Source organism: Bactrocera latifrons, unplaced genomic scaffold, assembly GCF_001853355.1.
Source record: "Bactrocera latifrons isolate USDA-ARS-PBARC rearing strain unplaced genomic scaffold, ASM185335v1 scaffold_0, whole genome shotgun sequence".
NCBI classification, from domain to species: Eukaryota; Metazoa; Arthropoda; class Insecta; order Diptera; family Tephritidae; genus Bactrocera; species Bactrocera latifrons.
This window is the reverse complement of record NW_017534406.1, coordinates 3,643,087-3,670,251: the sequence shown is the minus strand read 5'-3', so window position 1 is coordinate 3,670,251 and position 27,165 is coordinate 3,643,087. Positions and strand designations below refer to the sequence as shown.

Genomic DNA, 27,165 nt, shown 5'->3' with positions numbered 1-27,165 from the left:
TTTAGTTTTTTATATTACGTAATTGAACAAAGTTGCCACCTATTTCTGTGAAACCATTAATATTAAAATAAATTTGGTATATTATTTCCCAGCAGTGTACAAATGCTCTTTGCGGGCAGTATAAATACCAATAAATATATATGTTTATAACAGCATATACATACATATGTAATATGTATGTATGTATGTATGTGTGTATAACTTCATTTGTCACTGAGCATTTCACTAACTACATGCATGCTCTTATTACCTTTTTGCAGCCATCAACATTAATTTGTGCATAATTTCATACGCATTTCTGCGCTAATTAGCACGACAAGCGAATCGCCATTCGGAATTCGGACGGACAGGCAGCCAATAGTGAGCAGCAGCAGCGAGCAAAGGACAACGGCAGTCAGAGCCAATAACCAGCCAACATAATAAAGGTAAATTATCTATGTTAAGTCTGCATACACTCACCCACACACACACCTGCGCTTACGTTATTACCATGTAATATTTGTATGTGTGTGTGTGTGTGTGGGCAAAGGAACAAGCATAATATGCAATTATATTGTCTGAATGCAACATTATAGACAGTGACTAAACTCCGTGCGCATTTCGCCTTCAACTTCAACTTCACCTTCAGCGGCGCAGCGCAAGTATGTGTGCATGTATGGATGTGTGCATATATATTCATTAAAGTCGCTTCATAAACGCATTTATTTGCTGGTACAAAAGCATTGTTCTCATTGTTACCTGTTAATATGAATTGTGATAGCGGTTTAATTATATGCGCCTGTGTGTGTGCGTGTGTGTGTGGCTTGGTGCGACTGCCTGTGTTCATTGGTGCCGAAAGCTCGCGCAGCTGTCAGTGCGATTTTCATATCTTTTGTTTACATACCATAAAATGATAATCACCAACGGCGGCAACAACAACAACAACAAGACTAATAAGCGCAAAAACAACAACACGAATAATCGCAACAAAATCAGCGATTATAGTAGCATTTGCGCAAAGGACGAGCGATTCCATCGACCAGCCGATCAAGCATTTACCTAGCCACCCTCGTCAACGTCACCAACGCCATCGTCATCGTCATCGCCGTCGTCGCTAACACTTCGTCACCATCATCGCTAACTTCAACGCCAGCACCAACAACAACAATAGCAGTAACGTGGAACTGCTGTCCATTTCAGTAGGCGAATTACTGTTTTGAAGGTGGCAGCGTCTAGGTATGTGACCATGCATTGCTGGCATCGGTTGCGTTGTTAGTGTTATCTGATTGTTGTTGGCTCTGCTATTTTATGCATAAGCAAGTAAAAGTGGCAATTGCAAGTGAGCACGTTGTGCAAATTTTAATTTCTCATATTTACATATACACAATCGGAAGCTTGTGGCTTGTAGGTGTTGCACGGTGTGTATGCAATGTGTTTGTATGTGGTGTTGGTGGTTCTCTTTTGCGCAAGTGAGTGCTTAAGAATTCATGCCATTTAAGGTAGCAATGCAAACAAATGACAGCGACAGCGACAACAAAAACAACCACAACAACAGCAACATTTGTTCAGTGGAGTCGTCGTCACTCATCTGTCGTTTTGTGCGCGTAGCTATGCATGCGAAAACTACGCGAAAAGCTTAATAAACACGGTAAACACACACACACACACATGTACATACATATATATTTACACACACACTGAGGTATGCATATATCGCAGAAATGTAAGTGTTAACATTAGGGCGGTTCCACTCATATAAATGAGATGATGCCAGCTCTCAACAGTGTTATTAAATATTTTAATGTAAAGAGGTGGGCGATTTTGTCTTTTTTTTCTTCTTTATTGGCGTAGACACCGTTTACGCGGTTATAGTCGAATTTATAACAGTGCGTCAGTCGTCCTTTTCGCTGTTTGGGACCAATTGCATATTCAAGTGTAGCCATGTCCTACTCTATCTGATTTTTCCAAAGGAGTCTTTCTCTGCTTTCAATTGGTACTGCGTCGAATACTCTCGGAGCTGTAGTGTTTTCGTCCATTCTGACAACTTAACCTAGCCAGCGTATACGCTGTCTATCTCAATGTCGTCGTATAACTCCTACAGCTCATCGTTCCACAAAATGTTATATTCGCCGTTGCCAATACGTAAAGGACCATAAATCTTCCGCAGTATCTTTTTCTCGCAAAGTCGTAACATCGAGTCAACAGATGTCGACATCGTCCATGCCTCTGCACCATAAAGCAGGACGGGGATAATGAGTGACTTGTAGAACTTGGTCTTTGTTCATCGAGTGAGGACTTTACTTCCCAATCGCCTACTCAATTCGAAGTAGCACCTGTTGGTAATAGTTATTTTCAGTTGGGTTTCAAGGCTGACATTGTTGCTGCTGTTAATACTGGTTCCAAAATAGACGGAAGTTATCTACGACTTCAAAGTTAAGCCTGTCTACAGTGATGTGAGAGACAAGTCGCGAATACCGCGACTATTTGTTTGATGAAAGGTGATATTTCGTCTCCAACCTGGAGAAATCAGAACTAACGGCGTGTTTGTTATGACCAATGATATCGTTGTCGTCGGTGTACGCCAGCAGTTGTACACTCTTATAGATGATTGTACCTGCTCGATTAAGGTATGCAGCTCGAATTATCTTCTCCAGCAGTATATTGAAGAAGTCGTACGTTATAGAGTCGCCTTGTCTGAAACCTCGTTTGGTATTGAAAGGCTCGGAAAGATCCTCTCCAAATATTAGTTTTGCTGGGATATCAAATTCATTTCATTCAGACATAGCTGCATAAAAGCTGCTCCTTTCCATGCTGTCAAAACCATCCTATTTTCATGCGTTTTTTTCCAAGATATTTCTTATAGTGACCACATGATCCACTATCTGCCAGATATCGTGATCTCCATTGAGTTGACGAACTTCCGACAAGCAACAATCTAACTATAATTTTACAATTTATACTCAGTTTGGTTCGCAATTTCATAATGAGCAGATTTACTCCGGAATAACGTTTCCAAATCGTTACTTATTATTACTAATACATTTATAATAGTTCGTTACACGCGACGCATAGCGTCTAAGACTAGTATTCGGTTGATATAATTCTCCAACAGCGTCGATAATATGAGCAACAATGGATTGGTTCCGAACCAAGTTTTACTCTAGCGGATAATGCGCATTCTCAGCGATGATGAACAGTGCACACCACAAACACTGTTGCTGCTATGGAGCAGAATATTGAAGAAGACCCCAATGAGTCTTATCTATGACTTTGTGGTAGACTTTTAAAAAGTATCTTGGTTTGTGGGCTTACAAAATGTAGCTCGTGCAAGAATTTTAGCTAAAGGACCATCAAGCGCGTCGCTCGTTCGACGAATGGGACCGAAACGAGATGTCCGATTTTCATAAAAAAAAAAAATTTTCAGCGATTAAGCTAACTTTTGATTAAATCGGGATGTTAATGAACAAAATTTTAGCATTTGAAGTGATTATAATCCACAAGTCATTGTTGGGTATGTAACCAAGTGACGGTTTGGTATGCTCTATGTGTTGAGGGAATCGTTAGTCTATACTTCATAAGAAATGAAGCCACCCATAATGTTACAAATGCTGTGAGCAATGACTTTTCTGTGCCTTAATTGGAGAAGTGTTGATGGGAACGATCTTTTATTCCAACAAGACGGCGTTACATGCCATGCAGCCAACGTAGGAATTTTTTGGGGAATGCATTATCTCACATGGGCCTGTACCGTGTCCTTAATACCGTTGATCTATTTTATGGGGTTATGTGAATCGTTTGTCTATGTAGATAAGCTTTAGACGATTGACGTCTGAGAAGAATATATTTGGCACGTTATTGCTGACATATGTATTGCTGCATTAAATAGTCGAAAATTGGACACGGCGAATTATTTACCTGAAACATGTCTAAAAGAACACTTAACATATAAGCTTCTAAATATTTTCCAAATTTCAAAGTTGGATTGAAGATATTTCTTTGTCAAGTCATGTGCTGTATCGTTAATTTCAATACCGCTGAGCTTTGAAAGTCACTACATGGACATTCCTCATAGAAATTACCGAAAGTTGAACAAGGCTGGAACAAAAAGTTTTACTGCAGATGCCACTAATGGTAAATTGTCAATAAAAACGCCTCTTATTCCTTTATCGAGCCTAATAATGATGTAGACAAATGATCTCAGTTAGAAACTGATAATTTTTTTCTGAAAATATTCTAAATCGTATTTTAAGGAATGCTGATGGGTTGACAGCCCTAAGCCTGTTATGAATCTCGGTACTTCCCTTTCTTTACGTAGATTCCTTCAATTTTTGGAACGGTTCGTTGCGCACATTCATATAGCGCGATTTTCGTATATCCCCATGATTTTCTTTGATTGCGCTCCGTTTGTCTGTTCATCTGTCTGTATAGTACACGCGAAGAAGTCCCTCAATTTTTGAGATATCGATCTGACTTTTTTCAAATACACTTTTCTCTCCAAGAAGCTACTTGTCGGAACCGCCGATATCAGGCCAATATCTTCACAAAATTTGTCATTATTTGTTTCCTAAAGCAATGAAACAATCTCTCTGAAATTTTTTCTTTTTCAAATCGGACTATTATAGCATATAGCTGCCATACAAAATTGTTTGCAAAACTTTTGCTTTTTCAATGCGTAAATTTTGCTTGTTTACATACCCATTGAGATAGAAATGGGCCTCAACGCTGAACAAAATTTGGTTCGAAAACGTCGGATCTTCTTTGAAGTTTCCAAAAGTTTACAGAGCGATGTGATATGGCTTATAGAGGTCTGGCGACTTCAGTTCTTGCACAAGCTGTATTTTGTACGCTTCAATTAAAATCTCATGGTGAAATGCGCCAAGTCGTTCCATACTTCAGTTCGATTTGCTGCGGACGACGCCGAATCCAATATATTCTAGTCTTTGAGTACACTCTCAGCTATGGTTGCTATGTTTTCTTCACTGCGTACTGGTCTATTCCGTCGAATATTATCTAATTATGAATGCTGGCTCTCAAGATGTTAACCTTAATTTCTTTACAGAACGTTAATTTTCGTAATAAAGTTGAACGATCTGTAAACGTTTCTCAGTTGAAAGTTTTTTCATGATGAACTACCAAACAATACTGAATAAAAATAACATGACAGTTTGACACGATTCATCGTGATCTGTGAAAAAAGCCTATTGGAAAAAGTACCATTTATAGTTCCACAATATTTGGCGAACCGCAGACAGTTTTAGTAATTTTCGACACTTCTTTTCAGTGCTGCCAAGCCGCTGTGTTACTATGCTAGTATATGTTATATGTAACAGTTGCTCGTTCGATTCGTCATTTGCAACATTTTGGCGATTGGGAACCAGTTGAACTAAATAACAAAAGCAATTGCTTTGTTTTGAATTATTCGATATCCGGAATGACAAAATAATTAGTTGGAAATTAAAAAGTATGCAAATGTGTCCGTCACATTTCCAACTGACATACAAACCCAGATAATTAGAAAGTTTACTGTATGCAGCTTGGTGTGGCATGGCCGCCGCAGCTTGCAATTTGTTACAGATTTGATTTTATCAAACGCAATAGACAGACACACACGAACAGGTGGAACACATGGGGAAAAAAGGTCAAACCGCAAATTTTCGGTATAACCACTAATTAAGTAAGATTTAGTCGCAGCAGCAGCAGACTATGTGTGTGGCATATGCGCTTTGTCAAAGGTTAAAGTGCATTTGCGCTCCGATGCGAACATTTTGACGTTCAATTAATTTCGTTTCATGCCATTTTAATTGTATTGCCGCCATTTGTTTTCGTTGCCGCGCTTTATGCTCGCTTATGACTGCAGCGTTATTATTACTACGCTCGCGCTTTTTTATTGTAGTTATTGTTGTTGCACACTCACCTCGCTTTTGTTTTATGTGTCAGTGGAGATAATTGTTATTAAGCGCATTTGCGCCATTAACTCACACATATTTGCAACAATAACATTGGCTCTACATAAATAAGTGTGGCAACGCTGTGTGGTGGCGGCGACTGCCTTTCACCCTTTCTTTGTTGCGCGCAAAGTGCTTATATTTGTTTGTGTGTATGCGTGGTTTGATGTAGGTTTATGTGTATACACATATGTGTATATTAGTTTATGTGTGTGTGTGTGGCACTTGGCCTGCCTTCAACAGCAGCAAACGACCCAGCCCACTTTTCGCACGCTGCAAATGAAATAATTAATTATTGAATGAAAAATGTTGGATTTTTTTTTTTGTTTTGCACTTTTTAATATTTCTCTTTTGCTTAAATAAGTTACATGTATATATATGTGTGCATGTGTATATGTATGTATGTTTCGAAAATGCGGTGTATGTGGTGGCAATGCGGTTAATGGTGTAGTTGGTCAATGGGCTGTTAGCGGTGGGTCGGTGCTTGTAACGCAACGTGCGTTGCTTCTATTGATTGCACATGTCTCTGCTTACATACATAAGCATATAGGTAGGCACAAGCTTACAAAAATACACACATACATACCTGTAAAGGGTGATTCCTTTCGAAGTTCTTTTTTAAAGAAAAAAACAGAGAAACTTTAAATTTAATGGTTATTGTTTATTATCATTCGGAAAAACACATTCTTTGGCATTTATTCTTTGAAGATTGTCTTTTTCAAATATTGGACGGAGCTAAGTCTCAGCTGGTCCATCCGTTGAGTCTAATTTTCGATGGCTCGTTCGAGCATTTCGACTGGTAACTATCGAATGACACGCGTTGTGTTTTGCTCCAAGGCCTGAGTCGAAGCGGTATAGTCCGCACAGACTTTGGACTTTACATATGTCCACAGGAAAAAGTCTAACTGTGTGATATCATACGATCTTGGTGGCCAATTGAGCGGCCAAAAACGTGAAATTATCTGCGCACCGAAGTGTTCTATCAATGAATTCATTGATTGATGCGGTGTGTGTGAAGTGGCGACGTCTTGTTCAAAACAAATTTCGCTAAGATCCCGAGCTTCAATTTCAGGCACCAAATAGTCGGTTATTATGGCGCGATGACGATATCGATTGACGGTCATTGACGGTTACGTTCTCACCGCCATCAATTTTAAAGAAATATGGACCCATGATTCCAGCGACCCACAAACCACACCAAACCGTTGTTTTTTTTTCGGAATGAAATGTCAGCTCTTGAATCTCTTCAGATTGATCTTCTACTACCTCTACTTGGATCACCCGTTATGTGTGTTGACATACTGTACATGCCACTCTGTGAAATATTTATGTTTATTTGCTTCCGAACGTATGTTGCTTCCCATATACCCGATATACATTACATACATACATACATATATATGTCCACCTCTATGTAAGCTTGCTTGTCTGTATCACTTAATTAGTTTATAAGCATTTTATGTTTGCTGCGGCTTAAATTGTTTTTTGTTTTAAATTTCACATTATTGTTGGCAACACTGTTCTTTCTCCTCAGGGCTGCTGCCTGCTGCCGGCTTCATTGGCCTCGGTCTGCGGTCTAACCCAGCCGCCGCTTTGATGATAATTGAATTCGCTATAAACGGCAAACTCGTTATATTATATATTTTATTTCGTAAAATTAATGAACCAATTACATAAACTAAATATTGTAATATGCTTTCGGTGGTGCAGCCATGCATTTGTCACTGGACTTTAAGCCAAGATAAATTAGCGCAAATTATGGCAGCTGGTTCTGACAATATAAAATTAAATTCAGTTTTTTTCGTGTCCATGTAGTTGGTGTTACTATGTCGTTTGCAAGCACTTGTTGTCACCAACTCATCATCATTAATAAAAATGTCGAAAGTCGAGATATAAAAGATGTTCATAGACCCAAGGCTAGTAGGTTATAACGGCGCTGAGCGGAGTGGTCTTTAGTGAGATCGCTAGATGCACGGTCGCAAAAGTCTTCTGGCCCAAGAGTGATCGCAAGAGATCGAGTGATGTATTTGTAGTTGTGGGTGTTTTAACAGGCCATTGTCCTATTGGGGTCCATGCTGTAAGGTTGGAAGTTTACTAGATGCCATCTGCAGAAGCTGTATGGACGAAGATGAGGTGAAAATTATTCAACACTTCTTTCTGAACTGTCGCTCGAGTGGGAGGTCAATACCTAAACACTTCTGAGCGGATACCTTCAGGGGTTAGGTGGGTTTCAGAGGTACAAAAAAAAAGGTATTTTTAAGATTTTTTTTTAATACTAACAATAATATATTTAAAAAATATAATATGTTATATCAAAGGTATATATTCGAACAATATCTGCTGAAATTTCGATACAAAAATGTTGAAAATTCCGCCATTGAGACCGCATTTCCCTGGGTGTTTCTCAAAAAACTGCTCTCGCCGTGGACAGCATACTTATTATTCGTTCATATAAAATTAAAAAACTAAGCATATTCTGTTAGTACATATCTAAATCTCGTTTTTGAACGTAGGAAATAAAAAAATATTAAAATTGTCCTTCTTTTCTCGGACCTTGAACAAAATATCTCATTTCTGGTTAAATTTTCGGCATTTTCGGCTATGTCTTCACAAAGGACTACATATAACAGTCCACGTGTGATCATTGATCAGCCATCTAACCTAACCTAGTGCGATCTGTGATCAAGAGATGTATTACGTGCGATGGGCTAAAGAACAAATTGAGCGAGCTGATGAAGAGACATACTCTAACTTCTTGACTTCGTCTGGCTTGCCAAATTTTTGAATCCAAGCGGTTACAAATTAAGATGCTGAAGATTTATCAGAACTCCACTTGCCATTTCTTTTTTTCTTCCAACATCTAGAGCTCACCTGACTTGCCAAATTTTTGGAATTCAAGCGGTTACAAGTTATGATGTTGCAGACGTTTTAGAGCTCCATATTTCATTCTCGTAAAAGAAAGTCGTTGTGAGGATGTCGGAATGTGCAAGATCCAATAGAATTTACGCTGTATAGAGATGCTCAAATTCATACGACATGACCATGGGAACCGAATGAGAACTAAATATTGTAAACTAGGTAGAGCTCCAATCTCTTTAAGTAACTCGTAGTGCAACAGGCAACCTTTGCCAAAGGATTAACAATTGCCATCAGCTCTGAAGAATCAAGTATCAGTAGCAGGAAAGTTAACTCGTTAACCCAACCGAGTGCCGCAAGTGGAGAAATTTAATGTAATATCAAACACATAAGCTTGCGATGGGTTCAGGGATAACGAGGTATTCCTGGTAGCTGAACGTGAACTCGCCAGAGCAGGCCCCACCTTACAATTCGCCTCAGGAAGAGTGGAAATTTATATGTTTCTGGCTGGGATTTCATCGAAAAAGCAAAAAACTCGACCGTAGATCCGACACTGAGTAGTACCAATCCTACCGGAGCGTTTCAGGCTGTGGTATTTCAGCAATGATCCTACATTAATTTTCTAGTCTATTCGTTTTAATCACGAGACCGATTCGAATGCTTTTTCCACTCCATATACTCTTATAAAAAACTGTTTTTAACTAATTTTTCATTCAAATAGTTTCCCAAGATACCGCATTCTCATGATCAGTGGAATCCCAAAAAGCCGGAGCTCCGTTGTTTGTTTATGTTTTGGTCGAGTCTCAAAGCAACTTGGTGAACGCAGCGACACAAAGCTTTGTCACCGAAAGTTTCGATAAATCTTAATAATCCCATTTTCAGAAATGGAACTGTACGGAACTCGGCTGCTTTTTTGTGCGATCGAGACCCACATGAGCTTGGCGAACACAGATACTACAATCCTTGGTTAGTCGAGGAATAAATCATAATAATCATATCATATGCCAGTTGTAGAAGTCTCTTAGAATAAGACGGTGTAGAATCATCTCAACTATCCTAACTTTGTCAAATCTAGAATCTCATACCATGTCTGAAGGTTAGTGTGCGTCCATACAGGCGATCCAGCTCTAGAAGTTATCTGGCATACTAGTGTGCCTACCACTTGGGCAACCATTATGCAATTTAACCTCACCAAATTTCTTAAATAAAGGTGAATCTGGTATGATCTTTATCTGACTGATAAGTTAGAAACATACCGCTCGAAGAATTTCTACCTATAACTGACGAAGCTTTGATTGGAACGCATCGTCATTTTCGTTTTACCACAGCCTTCGATAGATTAACGCAACCTAGTTTACAGCTGTATCCACTGATTTCTTTCTCTTTCCGTCTCTCCCTTTAGCCAAGCTCAGTACTTAAAGGGATTAAAATGTTTTCGCTATTCCTGAAACGAGTTTCTTGCTTGCTTTGCCATTGTTTCTCTAAAACTCTTTTGTATATAATTTAACCCGCATGTGCTTGTAAGAAATCTCTGCTTACTTTTATATATTTTCGGCTTAAACGAAAGCATGTTCATCATTAACTTGACTCATGTGAGCAAAGACTTGCAAGCACAGCATATTGTTTCAGTTGTAATCGTTCCTTTTCATGCCGCAAGCCGCAACCCGTAAGCCGTTGATGTTCTTGGCCAACTCGTGTCTTGTGTTTTCATGCAGGCTTTCGTATATAAATGTGTGTATATACAAGAACAACCACAAAATTGCGTTTAATTTGCGGTAAACTGAATTATTATATTGCACAAAATAAACCATCCGTAACCGAAACTTGGTGTCTGTGGAAAATCCCTTTTGTTCAACGGCGAAGCGGAAGCAGAGCAATGATAACAATGAAGTTGCCGCAGAATGTTGCAGTTTCGGCGATTTTTTTTTTTTTTGTCAAAAATAGTATTATACTGGAGTATATATTTTACTTTGACTTATTTTGGGAACAGCTGATTTTTATTCTGTTTTTGTTTTTTCTGAATCATATAATTAAATATGATTGTTTCAATATTTTAGTTGCTTATAAAGAATCTACATTTTATGGCTGCCTTCTCTAATTGAACCTAGATGTGAAATTCCATTTTCGAAATGGTAAGATTTCATTGCAATTTCACGACTTACGACGAATCGCCACAAAGTTTGGCAGTTGCATCGGCTTATGTTTGATATCTAGAATCTATTACGGGAGTTTTCTTTACAGTATGGTTTTGAATGAGTCAATAATTTTTTTGTTGGAGTTGGTTCGTCTTTTATACTCGATCACTCGAGGTGGTGTGCGTCGATCCTCTTTAATCTCTTACACAGCACTTTCGATAGAACCTTATGTGCGATGTTAAGGAGGCTTATCCCACGGCAGTTAGCGCAAATTGTGTGGTCTCTCTTTTTGTGGTTTGTGCAGACCACACTTCAACACAGCCCCCGCAGCTTTGTTGTTCTTCAGAGGGGTAATTGCTTTTTGAATTTCTTTATGGTCGAGCGGTGGAACGGACAATTGGGGAATCGGATTCACCATCTTCTGGTGTTATTTTACAATACAAGAAGTTAAGACTTACATCCTCAAAAAGTTCTATCTTCTGTATGGTCAAAGACGCTCATAATGTTATAGTCAATGGGGGACGTCATAGAGCCATGACTAATGACTTTTGTGCCTGAGGATATTTATGTGGACGATCTTTGGTACCAATAGGACGGCGCTACATGCCATAAAGCCGACTCAGCAATCAATTTAATTTGAAGAAAACAATCAATTTATTGAAGCAAGCTTTTGGAGAGTGCATTACAACACTGTCGAGACTATTTTCTGTAGGATTATGGGAACTCGCTTGTATACGCAGATAAACTCTAGACGATTAACGCCTAACCTATGTATGACCCCAATTGCTGAAAAATATGGTCGAAAATTGGGCATCTCGGCTGAAATTTATTTGAACCATTATAGCTGAAAAGGTCTGACATTTAATATTGTCAAAGTTACTACTTCGTTAAATAAAACGACCATCATAGAGTAAAAGTCCTAAGGTTCATTTTAGCTAATCCACAAAAAATTGAGCAACCAAACTTAGAGAACACGATAGTAGTGGGTTCTTTGAGCCAGTGGTTTTTGTACACTTTTTACAATTTGAAGACAGAAATTCGCTGTTCCTATTACAGATACTCGAGCAATTTTCTCCGCCCGACCCAGTCAAAAACTTCCTTTCATGCATCGTATCATACACGAGTCTTTTCAAAGTCTTATGAAGTCAGTCGGAACTTTTTCAAATGTACCGCGCTCTAACAAGTAGTTTTCGCAGTTGAGGTGGAGATAAAGAAAGCAGCGGAGGAGAGAGAGGAAAGAAGTGCCACTAATTAAAGTTGTTTATAAAAAGTTTACCATTCAACTGGCTTAAGCTCCAAGCTACATTCTGAGTTTTACCAAAAAGATCAATGAGGGCCGTCGATTGTCGAATAAATGATTATACCTAATTAAAAGACTCGGTTTTTTTCGTCCAGTCTTTCGTCTACCGGAAATTTTCTACTGATTTGGCACTACAACCGTGGGTCGGTCTGAGTCGAATAAACGATTATACCCAATTAAAAGACTCGGGTTTGTCGTCCAGTCCTTCGTCTCCCGGAAACCGTGGGTCGGTCTGAGTCGTGAACACAAAACTTCTTGCCTATCGATCTGTAGCATCTGTTCTGCGCTTGTTCTTCAGATTTAAATTAACTTTTTCAAGTTTGTAGCTTCCAATAGTGACGTAGTTGCCAAGACGCAAGAGGTCTTTGTGTGTAGGCTACAGGTACTTTGTCTTGCCTTTGTTCACTACAAGACCCACTATTTTCGCTTCTTTTTTCCGCTGGACATTGCTGCAATGGCAGCTCTGTTTTCAGCTAGAAACTGCACCTTTTCTTGCTCCTCGCCGCCGGCGACAACCCAAAATCCAGCGACACCTGGGATTTTGTTGTGCTTAAGCCGTCTCAGAACTGTTTTCATCTCGTCTTCGTTATGTGGCGGGACGACAGGTTTGTGACAGTGGATTACTGGCGTTCCTTTTAAGCCCTTGCTGTACTGCTTTCAGCATTTAGCAGTTTTGAGAGGTGTTCTTTTCAAATTTCGGGTGTAATTTGGGTGGCTGTTGTCCGGTTCCCATTCCTGTCTTTACAGCCGGCTCGGGCTTGAAACATTTGTTTGCTACTGTCTCCACGAAATCGCGCTTAATGATTATTCTAAGAATTTTCCTGCATCGTTTTCTCAGGAACTTTCGAATTTCGCACATATTTACATAAATCTTAGATGCTTTCGCATGCATGCCACAAACCCAAATTTATTTGGCGGTCGGCACACGCAAATATGCGTATAATTTATGCATACAAAGTGGCAATTAAAATAATTTTTATTCAATTCTCTACCAAGAAATGACACCGTTTAAGCTAATGACGCTCCTAAAGAGCTTTAAGCCCAAAAAAAAAAAAAAAAAAAATTTAAAAAAAATGTGCAAAAGTATTAAGAAACAATTGGATTCAAGACGGCAAGAAATCTTTAAGGAAGAAAACAAAGGCTGCACAATAAATTTCGCGCAATTGCCAACTGTTAAACCATAACTCGCCGACAGGCAAGCAGACAGACAGACACAGTTACTCAAGCGGCGCACGAACGGAACGATGAGCAAAGCCGGAATCCGCCAACAGACAAGCGACAGCCAAGCAGTCAGCCAGCGAGCACTCAGTGAAGCTGAGCTACCAAGACAGACACCGGCGGCACGGACCGGACCCGGAGGCGCGCCGTACAAAGTAAGAAAGGCAACTGCTACAACAACGRCAACAACAACAATAGCAACGGTAACAGTAAAAATCGGCACAAACGCTACAATTTAAATCAATTTGCTAAAATCCGCGAAAGAGGCAATAAAAAGTGAACTGCGAAGAGGTAATTTGCTTTTGTGCTGCGGCTTCTGATGAGTATGCTGTCATTGTGGTTGTTGTTGCTGTTGTTGCTGTTATTGCCGCCGCTAATGTTTATGTGGCTTTGCGGTGCACGCGGTGCCATTGCGCAGACGCAGCTTCAGCTTCAGCCGCACACACACACACCCAAACAAAGACCCGACAGCCAGAAGACAGAAAAAAAAAAATGACGCACATTACACTCCAAATGAAAGATTCGGTTGAATCATTCATTCGGGCTACCACATTAATGGCATTAATGGAGTGAATGCTGTTGGTGACGGCATTTAAAAAATCACAAATACTCGGCTATATGGTCAGAGGGAGGCTTGCTTTGCTGGTTTTTATTATGCCAATTGCCATTGAACACATACACAGACACACATGTGTATCATTATTGTATTTGTTTGTTTGGTGGTGGTGTGCCTGTGAATCGGAAGAAATATGAATGTGAAAAAAAGTAATGGTATTGAAGGCGAGCACCGTTCATTCACACGTCAATAAATCTTAATAGAAATGACGTTGATGACATTTATGGATTTCTGTATGGTCAAAGGTTGGGCAGTCACACACGCAAACAAATAGCGCACACACTTGCCCGCAGCGAAAATAATACATTTTACTTGTTTGTTTGACATGTACTTGCCAATAAAGTAAAAGTGGAAAGCGAAAATAAAAAATAAAAATGAAAAATTGGAATGCGAGGCTTGTTGGAGGTGTTGATTGACTTGGCTTTCAAGGTACAAAAATGACTATTTTTTGAAAAAAAAAAATAAAAAAATAAAATAAAAATAGTTTCGCAATTCTGCATGGTTAGATCTTATTTAATTTAACTTCGATTGGCATTTCCGGGACGAATTCATAAACAAGTTTAGCGAAAGCAATCTTATTCATAATTTTTCTGCATGTAATTTATCATTACGGCTTATTTGTAACATTTTGTTTCTTGAACCGCACCAAACCGCAATTTTTTCGGGATGCAATGTGGACTCATGGAGAACGTGTGAATTGCTGCTTGACCAATAGCGCATATTTTGCTTATCGACAAAGCCATTCAGCCATAAATGAGCCTCATCGCTGAAGCTGATTATTCGATTAAAATCCGGATCATTTTCAAGTTGCTGCTCAGCTCAATTCACGTAGGTACGACGATTCCGGTTGTCAAGCTCCTTCAGTTCTTTCGTCAATTTGTTCGTGTAAAGTGGAGGCCAAAATCTTTCCGCGAAATTCGCTACAACGACGTCACAGCGATGCCCAACGCTGGAGAACGACGTGTGTGAGACAGATTTGGATCTTCCGCAATTGATATGCTAGTGGCAGCAATATTCTCCACGCCACGTTCACTTCTTTATCCCACTGGCATGGAAGCATTTTGTACTGTGCCTGTGGATTCAAATTTTTCGACTAGACTCTTAATAGTTGATCTGACAGGACGATTATGAGGACCAGAAAGTGGACGTAGCGCTCTTAAAATTGCGGCTCCGAAATTCAGTATTCAATTTTAATAATTTTGATTCGTTGTTGGATCGTACATCTTTTCATTATGAAATGACCAAGTTTACTGAAGTGAAATGTCAAAAGAGCGGAGAAAATATGACGTCGTTTGCTGTCCTTATCGGTCTACTTTTGTAGCGTCCCTATTGAAAAATTGATGTGCAAGTGGGTATCTCAAGAAGTTTGGGTGTTACAAACATATTGGCAAAACTAGTTTCAGGTAGTCGATGGGAGTAGCCATCCTTTAGGATGGAAAATGTCATGCTTTAGAATTCCTGTGGTTAGTGCGAGTTCTAAATTATCTGCCGGTATCGCCAAATGCATGATTCTACCAATGTACGTCACGCAATTTGTACCGCTATCTCATTGCACTCGATCTGTCTCGAAGTTGTCAGCCGTTCTTAAAAGTCCAGTAAGTTTACTCTGAATTTTTTTTTTCCCAGATGAAAATAGTGATCATGAACTCGTCGCCAATCAAAGTTCCGTTACAAGCCGAGCTACGCCCAAAAGTTCTGTATGTATATTATCTTGCGGTCAGTAGTGGCGCTTTAGATGTTGCTGCACAGTTTTCTGCTAAGAAATTTACAGGTAACAGTTTTTATTATTAATTTCAGGTCTCTTGAATGGTCGTTCTTAGAGTTCTCCGTATATAAAACTGGCTGACCCCTTTTCGAATATATATGTAGCGGCTGAATACTGCCGAGTTGACTGTCCCTGACCGGATAAAAAATCCGGGTTCGTTCCGGTTACTTAGACCCGATTGCCGTGAGAACTATTTCTGTGTAGCGCCAGTGCTTGAGAGAGGTAGAAAGCCTCAGTTCAATATTTCTACTTTTACTGCCGAGAGTGTATTAGTACTTGAAGCCAAGCAAAAAGAACCATGGTTCGGCTGGTTTTCCTGCGCTTATTTTTTTAGTATCAATGACTCCAATCACGGAATTATTTTCATTTTAACACTGTGACTCCTTGAACATTTGGTTCTCGTGGATATATTTTTGCATTTTTGCATAAACTGTCGACGGGCCATTTTCCTGTTTCAAATATTTTTTTTTTTTTTTTTTGAAGAAAAGTTGCACACTTTCCGTAAGAAGGTTTCAAAGACTTATTCCTGCGTTATTATCTCATCGCAGACCTTGATGAACCCGGGCTCATATATTTTGTTCAATAAACTAGAGTGCCAATAGATCTACTAGATGTTGTTGTTGTTGTTGTTGTAGCGGCAGAGTTCTGCCGAATTGACAGTTCTTGACCGAATAAATATTCGGGTCCGTTCCGGTTACGTAAACCCGACTGTCGTGGGAACGGATGGATCTACTAGATGTTCAAGAGCTTCGGTCATGATTTTTTAGGTATAAACTTGGAGTGAGCTCAAATTTTTTTTCAATAAACTGGAGTACCAAGAGATTTACTAAGGTTTGAAGACTTTTTAGCTCAAACTTGGAGAGTTGCACACAATACAGTTTTAAATCGAATTTGCAAAGCAGAAACTTCTAAACAGAGCTGACTTATCAAACACATCTCGTAGTGAGAAAAGTAGAGCTATAAAAAGTTAATAAACCAGAGCTGGTAATTGTAAATTATGTCAAGCATTTACTTTATTAGCTGCGGCGGCCAGCAGCGGGCGTGGGCATTTGAGGGTGACCGAAGGAGTGTCCGCCTTTTGGGTGCTGCGCGGCTTGTGCAAGCCAACAGACGAATGCAAATGAATGCAGTAACATACAAAATGCCACTTTGTCTTAAGTGAAAGAAAATTAAATTCAAGAATTTCGCCTGATGGCCAACCGAGTGATTGAAAACACGAAATATCTCAACTTCTTCTTCTGACTGCGCCAAAAGCCAGGTCGTGCAAAGAGAACGTCTGTAGGCACTTATGCAGACAATATTTTTCCAATTATTTTCATAAAACAGTTGTGTATTTTATATATTTTACTCGATTATGTGCTGTCCAGCATGCCACAGCTGTTGTCAGCCGCTTGCCACTTGTGCTGTTGCACCAGCGGCCAGCTCGAATTTCACATGTCGGCCACACAAAATTTCTGCTTTCTTAAACGTTTCCAAAGATAAACAAGTTGCCGTGAATGCTGTCCGAAATTTTGTCTGCTGTATAAATTGCTTTAAGCAGGATTATTTAAGCACAAGTGGTGAGCGTCAAGCGGCGGCGGTGGCGGCCAAGCATGTGGAAGAAGAAGCAGCAGGTACTGTGCTGGCTATTGTCAGTGCACCACAGTAAGCTCTGCCGATAAACCGGTTGTCGCACTGCCGCTGCTACGTTGTCAGTTCGGTTGGTTGATCTCTGCATTTTTGAAATATTGCCAAAAAGACGTTTCAAGTACCAAAACGGAAAATTAATTAAGGTTTCTTCAAGCAAAATAACATAAAAATCTCTCGAAAAATAATAATGATGTCGGCCGAGTGGGTAGTCTGGAAATCTTGAAGGATTAACTGCACTGCTGGAAGGAAAAGTCATCTCGTTCGTATGTGAACACATATGTATTCCTTTATGTGCATGTGTTTGTGTGTGTAGCTGACAAATGGTGGCAGGACAAGCCTAAATGCATGGCTTTATTTATATTCGAGCATTCATCATTTTTCGAAATTTGGTTCGCCTACTGCGACCGAGCAATTTTTGCTTTAGGCGCTTAAACTGCCAAGTCGAAGATATATTGCTGCTCCTCACTCAGCTTTGAATATTTCTCTTACGCAAATGCATGAAAAAATGTTAAATGAAAATACAATGTGCCTGTAATAGTTGGCAAGTGTCAGAATTTTGTTGAGGTTATATTTAGTTTTATAGTAATTATATTGATATTCTTTTGACTTTTTTTTTAAAACCATTGGTGAATATTTTGTTACAAGGCTTAGAGCTTATCTGCATAAACAAACGATTTCACATAACCCCACAAAGATGGTTCAACAGTGTTGAGGCCACGCCACAGACGCACGACGTACGGCCTCATGTCCGCAATAACGCGCCGAATATGCTCTTCGAAGGCGTCCCTGGTCCCGAGCTTATTAGTGTAGACAGAGTACTAGCGGTGTTAAATTGCACCATCTTTGACATTTGAGGTCACACCTCAAGCCATCGAACTGAGTTTGCTTCCACCAAGAGTTTCCTTTAGTAAATTGATTGCTTCGTTGGTTGTATGGCATCGTCTTGCTGAAACCAAAGATCCTTCATGAACAATCTCCTATTCAGAAAGGAAATATTCATAAATCATGGCGCTATATTCCCTCTGTCCATAGATCGCACTAAACAGTCTCTTTTTGCGGATACAACCGCGTTTTCACTTATCTTGTGGATTATCATCACTCCAACTGCGACAACTTTGTTCATAATGTGCCCAATAAAAACAAAATTGTGCTTCATCGCTGAACAAATATATCTTGTGACAATTGGAATCGGTGCCACCTCGTTGTGGTCTTATTCATAAAACGTGGATTCAAATTCAAATCTTTCAATAAATCCTTATACCTGTTTAGAGCAAGTTGGAGATTCCAAGTATAGCCAGGTGCTTCCCCACCTGGTCTTTCTAACGGAGTGGACGTCTTCCTCTTCTTCTGCTTCCCCCCCCCCCGCGGCTACTGCGTCGTATACTCTCAGACTTGAAGTATTTCCATCCATTCACTGAATTATGTCAATGTCGCCGTATATCTCGTTCAGCTAATCGTTCCATCGACTGCAGTATTCGCCGTTGCCAATGTGTAAAGGCCCATAAATCTTTCGCAGAATATTTCTCTCAAACATTCGAAAAGTTGACTCAACAGATGCGGTCATCGTCCATGCCTCTGCACCATATAACAGGTCGGAGTTGAAGAATTTGGTCTCTGTTCGTTCAGAGAGGACTTTATTTCACAATCGCCTTGTCTGAAATGCCGTTTGGTGTCGAACGGCTCGGCGGGGGCCCTAACGATCATAACGGATCTTTTGGTATTGACTAACGTCTGCTTATACAGCCTCATTAGCTTTGCGAGGATACCAAGTTCAGCCAAACCGACGAAGAGGTGGTGTGTGTCGCTCCCTTTTCACAGGTCTTTTTCATAACTTGGCGCATAGTGAATATCTGGTCGGTTGTTGATTTTCCAGGTCTAAAGCTACACTGGGAAGGTCCAATCACTTTGTTGACTATGGGCTTTAATCTTACCCACAAAACGCCCGATATATCCTTATAAACGATGTTGAGGAGGCTTACCCCACGGTAGTTGGCGCAGATTGTGGAATCCCCCATTTTGTGGATTAGGGAAGACACATTTAAATTGCAATCGTTGAGCATGGTTTCGTCCGACTATATTCTACAAAGAAGCTGATGGGGCTGCTTATCAGTCTCTCGCTGCTGTGTTTGAATAGCTTGGCCGGCGATCCATCGTTCCCGCCACTTCGTTGTTCTTCAGAGGGGTAATAGCGATTCGAATTTCAGGTTCGCCATCACCTGGCATGATGCTTTCACTGTCCTTCAGCAGGCTGTAGTAGTATTCCTTAAATAATTTCAGTTATTAGATCACCTCTGGAGGTTCTAGAATATTTCTAGTATTTCTACAAACAAGCATATACTTGTACTTCAGCAAATATTGAGCCATAATTTTTCATGAAGTTCAGCAGATGCTAACTGCAACACTTCGTAAGATTACGTACTTTTAAAATTCCTCCTTTCTACGCATGACTGTACCATAAACTCAGTGAGATGCTAAACTTTAATTTTCGCAGCAACTCATAAATTGATGCGAGTTAATCATAAATATTGTCTTATTACAATCGTGATTATCCACGCCACCTCTAAGTGCGCCGCATAAACAAGCGATTACAAAAACATTGCCATTCATGCAACGAGGACTAGTGTCTTCTAAACACACACACACAAACATCTCTCTATATATAACAGACATTAAATCACAACTAACAGGCCATTTCCTTGCCGGAGACTGAAAGTTTTCTAAGTTTTTGCGCACTCAATAATGCCGGCGGTCGTCGAAGTCTTGCCGCTGCGCTAAAAATTATCACACTCATTTAACAAACAAAAGAAGAAGAAAATCAATGTGAAAAGAAAACAAAAGGCGAAACAACAAAGCCAAAGGCAGAAATCTGTCTGGCAAACATCAAATTGCACGGTAATTTAGCGAACATGGCGAAAATTAGTATCTCCAATTGGACTCATAAAGTGTGGCCTTAAAGAGCAGAGCGCGCTCGCGTTGTTTGTGGCACGTTGCACGTACGCGCCGACAAACTTATGACTTAAAGTATCTGTATTAACTTATTTATTAATAGAAACAGGCTGTTAATTCATGCCGTAGAAGTTGCCAAGAAAATATGGCTTAGAATTTGTGTGCGAGTGGCTTAAATCTTCTCCTGGCAGTAGCCTGCTGTTTTGCGTTGGAGTCTAAACAGAATTACAAAAGTTCGTGAACAATTGGTTCATTAAATTGTCGGTCGCTATGATTTTTGGTTCAGCTATGGGAGCAACGTCAAATCTTTTCGAACTTAAGTCAAGGAAAATGAATGTAACTCACTCGAGGACTTTCACTTCAGCCCAGCTTGAGAGAAGCATTAAGAGAGAATCCGAGGTTTCAGTGGCTCCCAAAGTAATTGGTACTGGTTGAGACAGCAGGATTTTTATTAACGAAACTCGCGGTCTGTAGACGAGAGAGCCGTGGAAATACGCTCGACACCGAGTTGCTCACGCTCGGCCAATAAGTTTTATGTTCGCTGCCATGTAGTTCGGCCTTCGTATTTATTTTGGAATCTTTCCATGGTTGCAAATACGTTCGCTTTCAAATGAAGTTAAGAAATTTGGTCTTAATCATTATTTCACAGTTCATTTTAGTAATAGTATTCGGTGCTTCATTACAATTTGAGCTGAATTATTCATGATGCCGGGTCTCAATGCTTACTGTGAGCTTTAAGTTAGACTCGATTTCTAATTTTGATACTTCATCGAGAGCCTTGCACTGCCAAACTCCTAGATAGCTAAGACGAGTTCTAGATAAGACTGGACATAGGCGTTGGAAGTGTGCCAGCATCTCCCTTTTGTCTACTTCCATGTTAGTGGGATCCACTCCTCTGTCGTTTGATTTCCGTAAATTGTGAACTGCCATTACGCCAACAGCAAGCATCCTGCAGTCCTTTCGAAACCGTGTTTGTAAAAGTGTACAGTTCTGCGTCTGGGCTCTTACACATGATATTGACGATCCTGTGTGTCCTTGAGCCATCCCATTTAACTGATCCGTCTGCCAGCCCTTTCGTAGACTTCATTTGTTTCACTTCATTTCGTTTTTAGTGACTTTCGTGTTTCCTCTACTAGTTCGATAGCTGGGCGGATTGTACTCATCAACTAATTCGTTTTCCAGATTTCCTTTGTGGTCTGTAACCCAGTTTATAAGCAGCTGCTTTCCGACTATCACTACATCTTCTGCTTTGCTGCTTCTTAGAACATTCATTGAAGAAATGCAATGTGAGATTATTGTGACTGGATATCGACGTATGTATACATATATTAATCTATCTTATGTGGTTTCCTGCATTCTTTGTCATCTCAGCTTCTTTCCTGACCGCAAAGACTTTTGTCTGGAAGATACTACAATATTCCGACAGCTTGAGCGGTCGGCTGTAACCCAGCCCTGTGCAGCAGATTCCGGCGCTGTAATGAGGTGGATTATCAACTTTTGATCCGTCAGTAAAGATGTTGTAAATTCTGCCAGCGAGTCGAAGGCTCGAGCGCAATCCTTCGCTCCTTTAATGCGATTTGAAGCGTTCACTCCCAAATAAAGCTTGAATGTACGTGGCATATTTTATCCACCAACCCCTTGCTTATCGAGGTCCTCGTGAAGACTTCATATGACGCCGCCAATCTTCCAATTGATATTGCTGCAGAGCTTTCTAGTCTGCCAAGAAGCTCTTCGGATATCGCGAAATAACGCTCTTTCAAATATAAGAAATCGTTGTTCTATGCAATATCACCCTGTATTCCGTAGACAAATATTTAAAAGTGTGAATAAGTGCAAGCCTACGTGTCTATTTCCTAAACTCCAAAGCGGCTTAGCTGGCAGCTCAATGTAGCGCAGCATACGGCCGCAGAATGCAAGCTGCAGCGGACAAAACCTAAGCCGAATTCATAAGCAAGAAATCGCCGCCCACATTGCTAACAAGTTTTGCCATTTCGCAATTCTGCAGTTTGCAGCTTTGTTATAATTTCTTTAATTCGGCCGATCTTCAGCGGTTTTCGTTAGCCCAGCACATGAGTGAGGCTAACACAAGACAAGCGGGTGCTGTGGAGAAAGAAGCAAGTTAGTTTTGTAAAGGTTGCAGAAAGTTGCGCCACAACCCGCTGGGACCGGTGGTGGTGGTGCTGGTGGCGGTGACCAAAGGCGCGTGCATATGCAGGCGGAGCGAGCGTGTCATGTTTGGGAATTCAATTCAAGCGCTGATGTGGCGAACCGAGCAGAGCAAGGCAGAGCATCGACCGAAACGTAGCGGCAACAAATGGCGGATATACAAAGGAAACAATTACGGTGAAGACAACTGAGAACCGTTATAAATAAATCCGCGCTGGTTTCTTGCAATTTGTTGTTGTTGTTGTTGTTATTTATACAATTTTGTATTGCTTGCCAAGCTTTGAGTTGCTGCTTTTCATACACATTTTTTCATCAAAATGCGCTTGTTGTTGCTCTTGCTTTTGCAAACAGCTTTGCCATAGCGTGTTTTTTGTGTTGTTGTTGTTGCTTTCTTGTTGTTCTGGCTGTAACTGTTTTTCGGCTGCCTCATTGTACACGGTTGGATTTCGTTGATGAGTTACTTTTGTCGTTGTTGTTGTTGTTGTTGGCAATCACCACAATGTTAGCGCGATTGTTGCGGCTGTCGTTGTTGTTGTTGCCGCTGCCTGGCAATGCCGTTCGTGCGGCTGGTTGCGTGGCATAAATGGCGTTAAAGATGGCCATGATGATGATCCGCTTGCAACATCCTGTGGAAAAATAGAAAGCAATACAATGCTGCCGCTTAGTTTTGTTGTTGTTGCTGCTGCCGCTGCCATTGTCGGTTTTGCCATTCTTGCCATTATTATTGTTACTGTTACCATTGCTGTTGTTATTAACGCGCTGTTGCCATTACATTTGTTGTTGTTGTTGTTGCTGTTTGTTGTTGCCTGCTGGTGTGGGTTGTGGGTAATCGCTGCCGCTGCGCATGAATTATGATACACGACGCCACAACGGCGGGGGGCGCACGCGGTTAATGTGCACATAAAAATCGTTTAGGAAAACTTCCAAGTCCCGCACGCACACACATACACACACATACATACTAGTACTAGGATCCACACACATACACACGCGCGAGTATTTACGCTACATACGCGCTAAGCATGCGTTACAACAACGCTAAGCGGCAACAAGTTATGTGCAATTGTGCTCGCCTGCCTGCCAGCCAGATAAAGCATTTGCGTTGTTATTGTTGTTTATTTAGAAAAAAATGGTATTACCCGCAGTAGAAAATGCTGGAAAAATTGCTGTTATAAAGCATTAAGGCAATAACAAATACAAATACAATAAAAAAAAAAACGTTAAATAATGCAACGGAAAATCCGTCGAAAAAGTCGGTATTGAAAAGCGATTTGCCACAAATCGTTTGCTCGCAAAGTTGCTGCCATCATAACGGCTGCTAGCAAGCAACCGCTGGCTGCTGTTGCTGATGATGCTGCGTCCGCGTTCTAAACTTCATCTTCGCCGCGCAAATTTGATTTCATTGACAAGCTGTTGCACTTTTCCATGAAAGAAAGATGGCGGAAAATGTGTTGGCTGCCAAGCTAAGTTCTTCAATTTTTTTTTTTGTTTTTTTTTTTTTTCTAACTACTAAAATGGAACTTAAATTGCGCATTGTTGAKAGAAACTGTGAATTTTATTACTTATCAACAATTTTAAAAGTTGATAAATATTTAGAAAAGCCTGTCCATCGCTTTTGCACGCCATTAATGCCGCATTATTAGGGGACAAGTTGGGTATAAAGTAGAATTGTGATAGAGAAATATCCGCTGAGCTTCCTTAACACTCTCGAGAAACCAATGAAAATATCCACCACAGTTCTGGTTTATGAAATATATTGAGGTAGTTGTTTTCTAGTTCACGAAAAGCCGTGGAACGCTTTGAAATACCTGCCATAGTCATGTTTCTTTTGAAGGCGAGGTGTAACTCCAGAAAATTACTTCCTGGTGTTTTCTAATAGTTCTCTAACAAAACTATATATTGTGACCAAAAAGGACACGGAGATTGTAAATAAAACGCAAAATATTTACTCATTCTCATTCCTCAATATTTATTTGTAACACAATTATGTCATTGATTTTTCCACTCCGTGAAAAACTTTTCATTAGCACTTTTTGGGATGCTCTTCAGCTCCTTCATTGCATTTTTTTTTTGTCTCTTTCCTTGACTGAAAACGGATTCAAGGTAGCGACAATTTCAGTTTGGAGAACAAGAAAAAATCATACGAAGGCAAATCTGTTGAATACCTTCGTTAATCGATGGTATTCATTGCGCCTTTGGTTTTAACTTCGGTCACAATCCTGACTCTTTTTGAAAAAAATTGTGCTATATCGACATGAGTATAGCAAGAACACGTTTCGTGCCCCGTATACAAAACCATTCAAATGGACGCGCGAGAGATGTTGTGCTCTCTTGATTTGTAGCGTCACATCCTTCATTTAATATGTTCATCAGTTGAGGAGCTCGTGCATTACGGGTATGTCTTCAACAACCTTTCGATCGTCTTTGAAGGGCTTGTGATCCTTCAAACTCACGATTTTAACCCTCCTAGCAATCTGAAATCAGAAGAGAAAAAGTTGTTAATCAAAAATAATGCCACAGTGTCTGTTTCTGTGAAAAAGTTAGACAGTTTTTTTACAAAATGGTGACTGCCTTTAAATAACAGGAAAAACAATTTATTTTCTACCACTTTTTTGACTGTACGGATTTTTATAAAATATTAAAAATCATACTTAAGGATATGGATAATTTCAGACATGCGAAATAAGTGAAAGGCACTACAAAAAGATTTCTTAAAAAAGGAATTTTCTAATATTTTGTGATTTTATTTATAAATTTATTAACGTACTTCAGAACGTTTTAAAAACAAATGAACAAAAATTAAATTTTTAATCCTTTGAGCTTCAAGAAGGAAAAAAAAAAAAAAAAAAAATTCAAATCTAGTGCGAAATAATTATAAAGGCACAAGAGTATTTTAGTTTCTTAGGTAAATATTTATTAATTTATTAAGAAGTATGTCCGCCGTTATTGTTTAGAACTTCTTCCAAGTACTTTGGCATTGAGTTAATGAGAGAATGAATGTGCGATGGCTCAATGTTCCTCCATTCTTGTTGAATTTTTTACTTTGAGCTGTTTAATGTTCTTAAATTGACGTCCATGACTGAAAACCTTACTCGCTAGCAGTGACCAAAGATTCTCAATTGGGTTTAGGTCAGGACTAATCGCAGGCCAATAGAGAGTTGGAATTCCGCGGGACAATAGGAATTCTTTTGTCTTCCTTGAGCGATGGGTTGCTGCGTTGTGCTGCTGAAAAATATATTCTGGAACAGATATATATTCTCAAAACGATATTAAGACATCATCTAGAAGCTGGATATAATAATCGGAGTCCATCTTGGTGTTAATGAAGCAGATAGGTGTGGTTCCTCGGTAACTTATTCCCGCCCAAACCATTAGGGAACCACCTTCAGCGTTTCGGCGTTGACGTTTTTGCTTGGGAATACCTTTCTTGCGCCAATACTTATCTGCAGCATCCAGCCCATCAAAATTAAATTTCTTCTCATCCGAAAATATTACAGTTTTCTATACTTCATCCCAACAAATATATTTTTCAGTAAACCGTGATCTAGCCAATTTAGGCTGAGATAGCAGTGCTGATTTGGAACATTTTTTTTCGTAGGAGAGAGTTAAATCTTTTTTTTTAAATTTGTTGTATGCGCCGCACACCTACTCCTAAGTCCATTTCTCCAACTATCTCTTTTGTGCTTCAGTTTTCCTCCACTGAAAGCCTGGAAATCTCCCTTTTCGTCCTGTTGTCGATCCTTGATGTCCGTTCTGGTCGCTTTTTTCCCATATAGATGGCCCATTTTTATGAAGTTGTCGATGAAACAGCTGGATCTGTTTAACCGCCTCGCAATATCGCGATTCGACCATCCCTCTTCATGATACGCTTCAATTTTTCCCCTTTCCTCAAGGTTTAATGGTTTGCCACGTGGCATTCGGAAATGCTTACATATTAGATACCACTTTCCACTTTCCACTTTCTTTTCCCGAAACCAATCTTTCACCGCTTTAGAGGAATGCTTGGGGTCGTTATCTTGTTGAAACTTCCACACAAGAGGCATATGTTCTTCAGCATAAGGCAACATGACTTCCGACATTATATTTCGATAAACAAATCTGTCCATGGTATTTTCTATTCGATGAATTGGACCGACCCCGTACCACGAAAAGCATCCCCATAGCATTATATTTCCGCCGCCGTGTTTTACAGTCTTTTTAGTGAATTTTATACGAAATTCTTTCCCTTGTGGTCTGCGCACAGTCCTATTTGCGTCATTTCCAAACAAATTTATTTTCGTTTCGTCGCTCCAGAGAATGTTTCGCCATTTTCGTTCGCCTTCTGCTCCATGCCATGATGCATGCGAAAGAGCAAAGTCTTTCCTCTTTTTTAAATTCGCATTTCTCATGAGCGGAACTTTGCGAGCTATTCTGCCAGGAAGATTTGCATTCGCTAACCTCCTCCTAACGGTTCTACTGGAGATTATGTTCCCAATTTCTCCTGCAACAGTCCTAGACGACATAAAAGGGTTTTTTTTTAYCATGGACAAAATGTAATTATCGGTCGKTAAAGAGGTTTTTTTGATACCCCCGCGGCGGTCTAACGATTTTGGAACTTTCAAAGCATTTGT

The 27,165-nt window shown here is 39.9% G+C and overlaps 1 protein-coding gene across 3 annotated transcripts in view; it reads left to right on the top strand.

Annotated features, from left to right (window-relative positions):
- Positions 1–27,165, top strand: part of LOC108974396 (putative uncharacterized protein DDB_G0291608) — a 244,796-nt gene that overhangs the window by 83,151 nt on the left and 134,480 nt on the right. For all 3 annotated transcript variants that reach the window (XM_018942397.1, XM_018942228.1, XM_018942314.1), the window contains exon 3: positions 261–425. The gene's annotated coding sequence lies outside the window, so the exon portion shown is untranslated. The remainder of the gene's footprint in view (positions 1–260; positions 426–27,165) is intronic.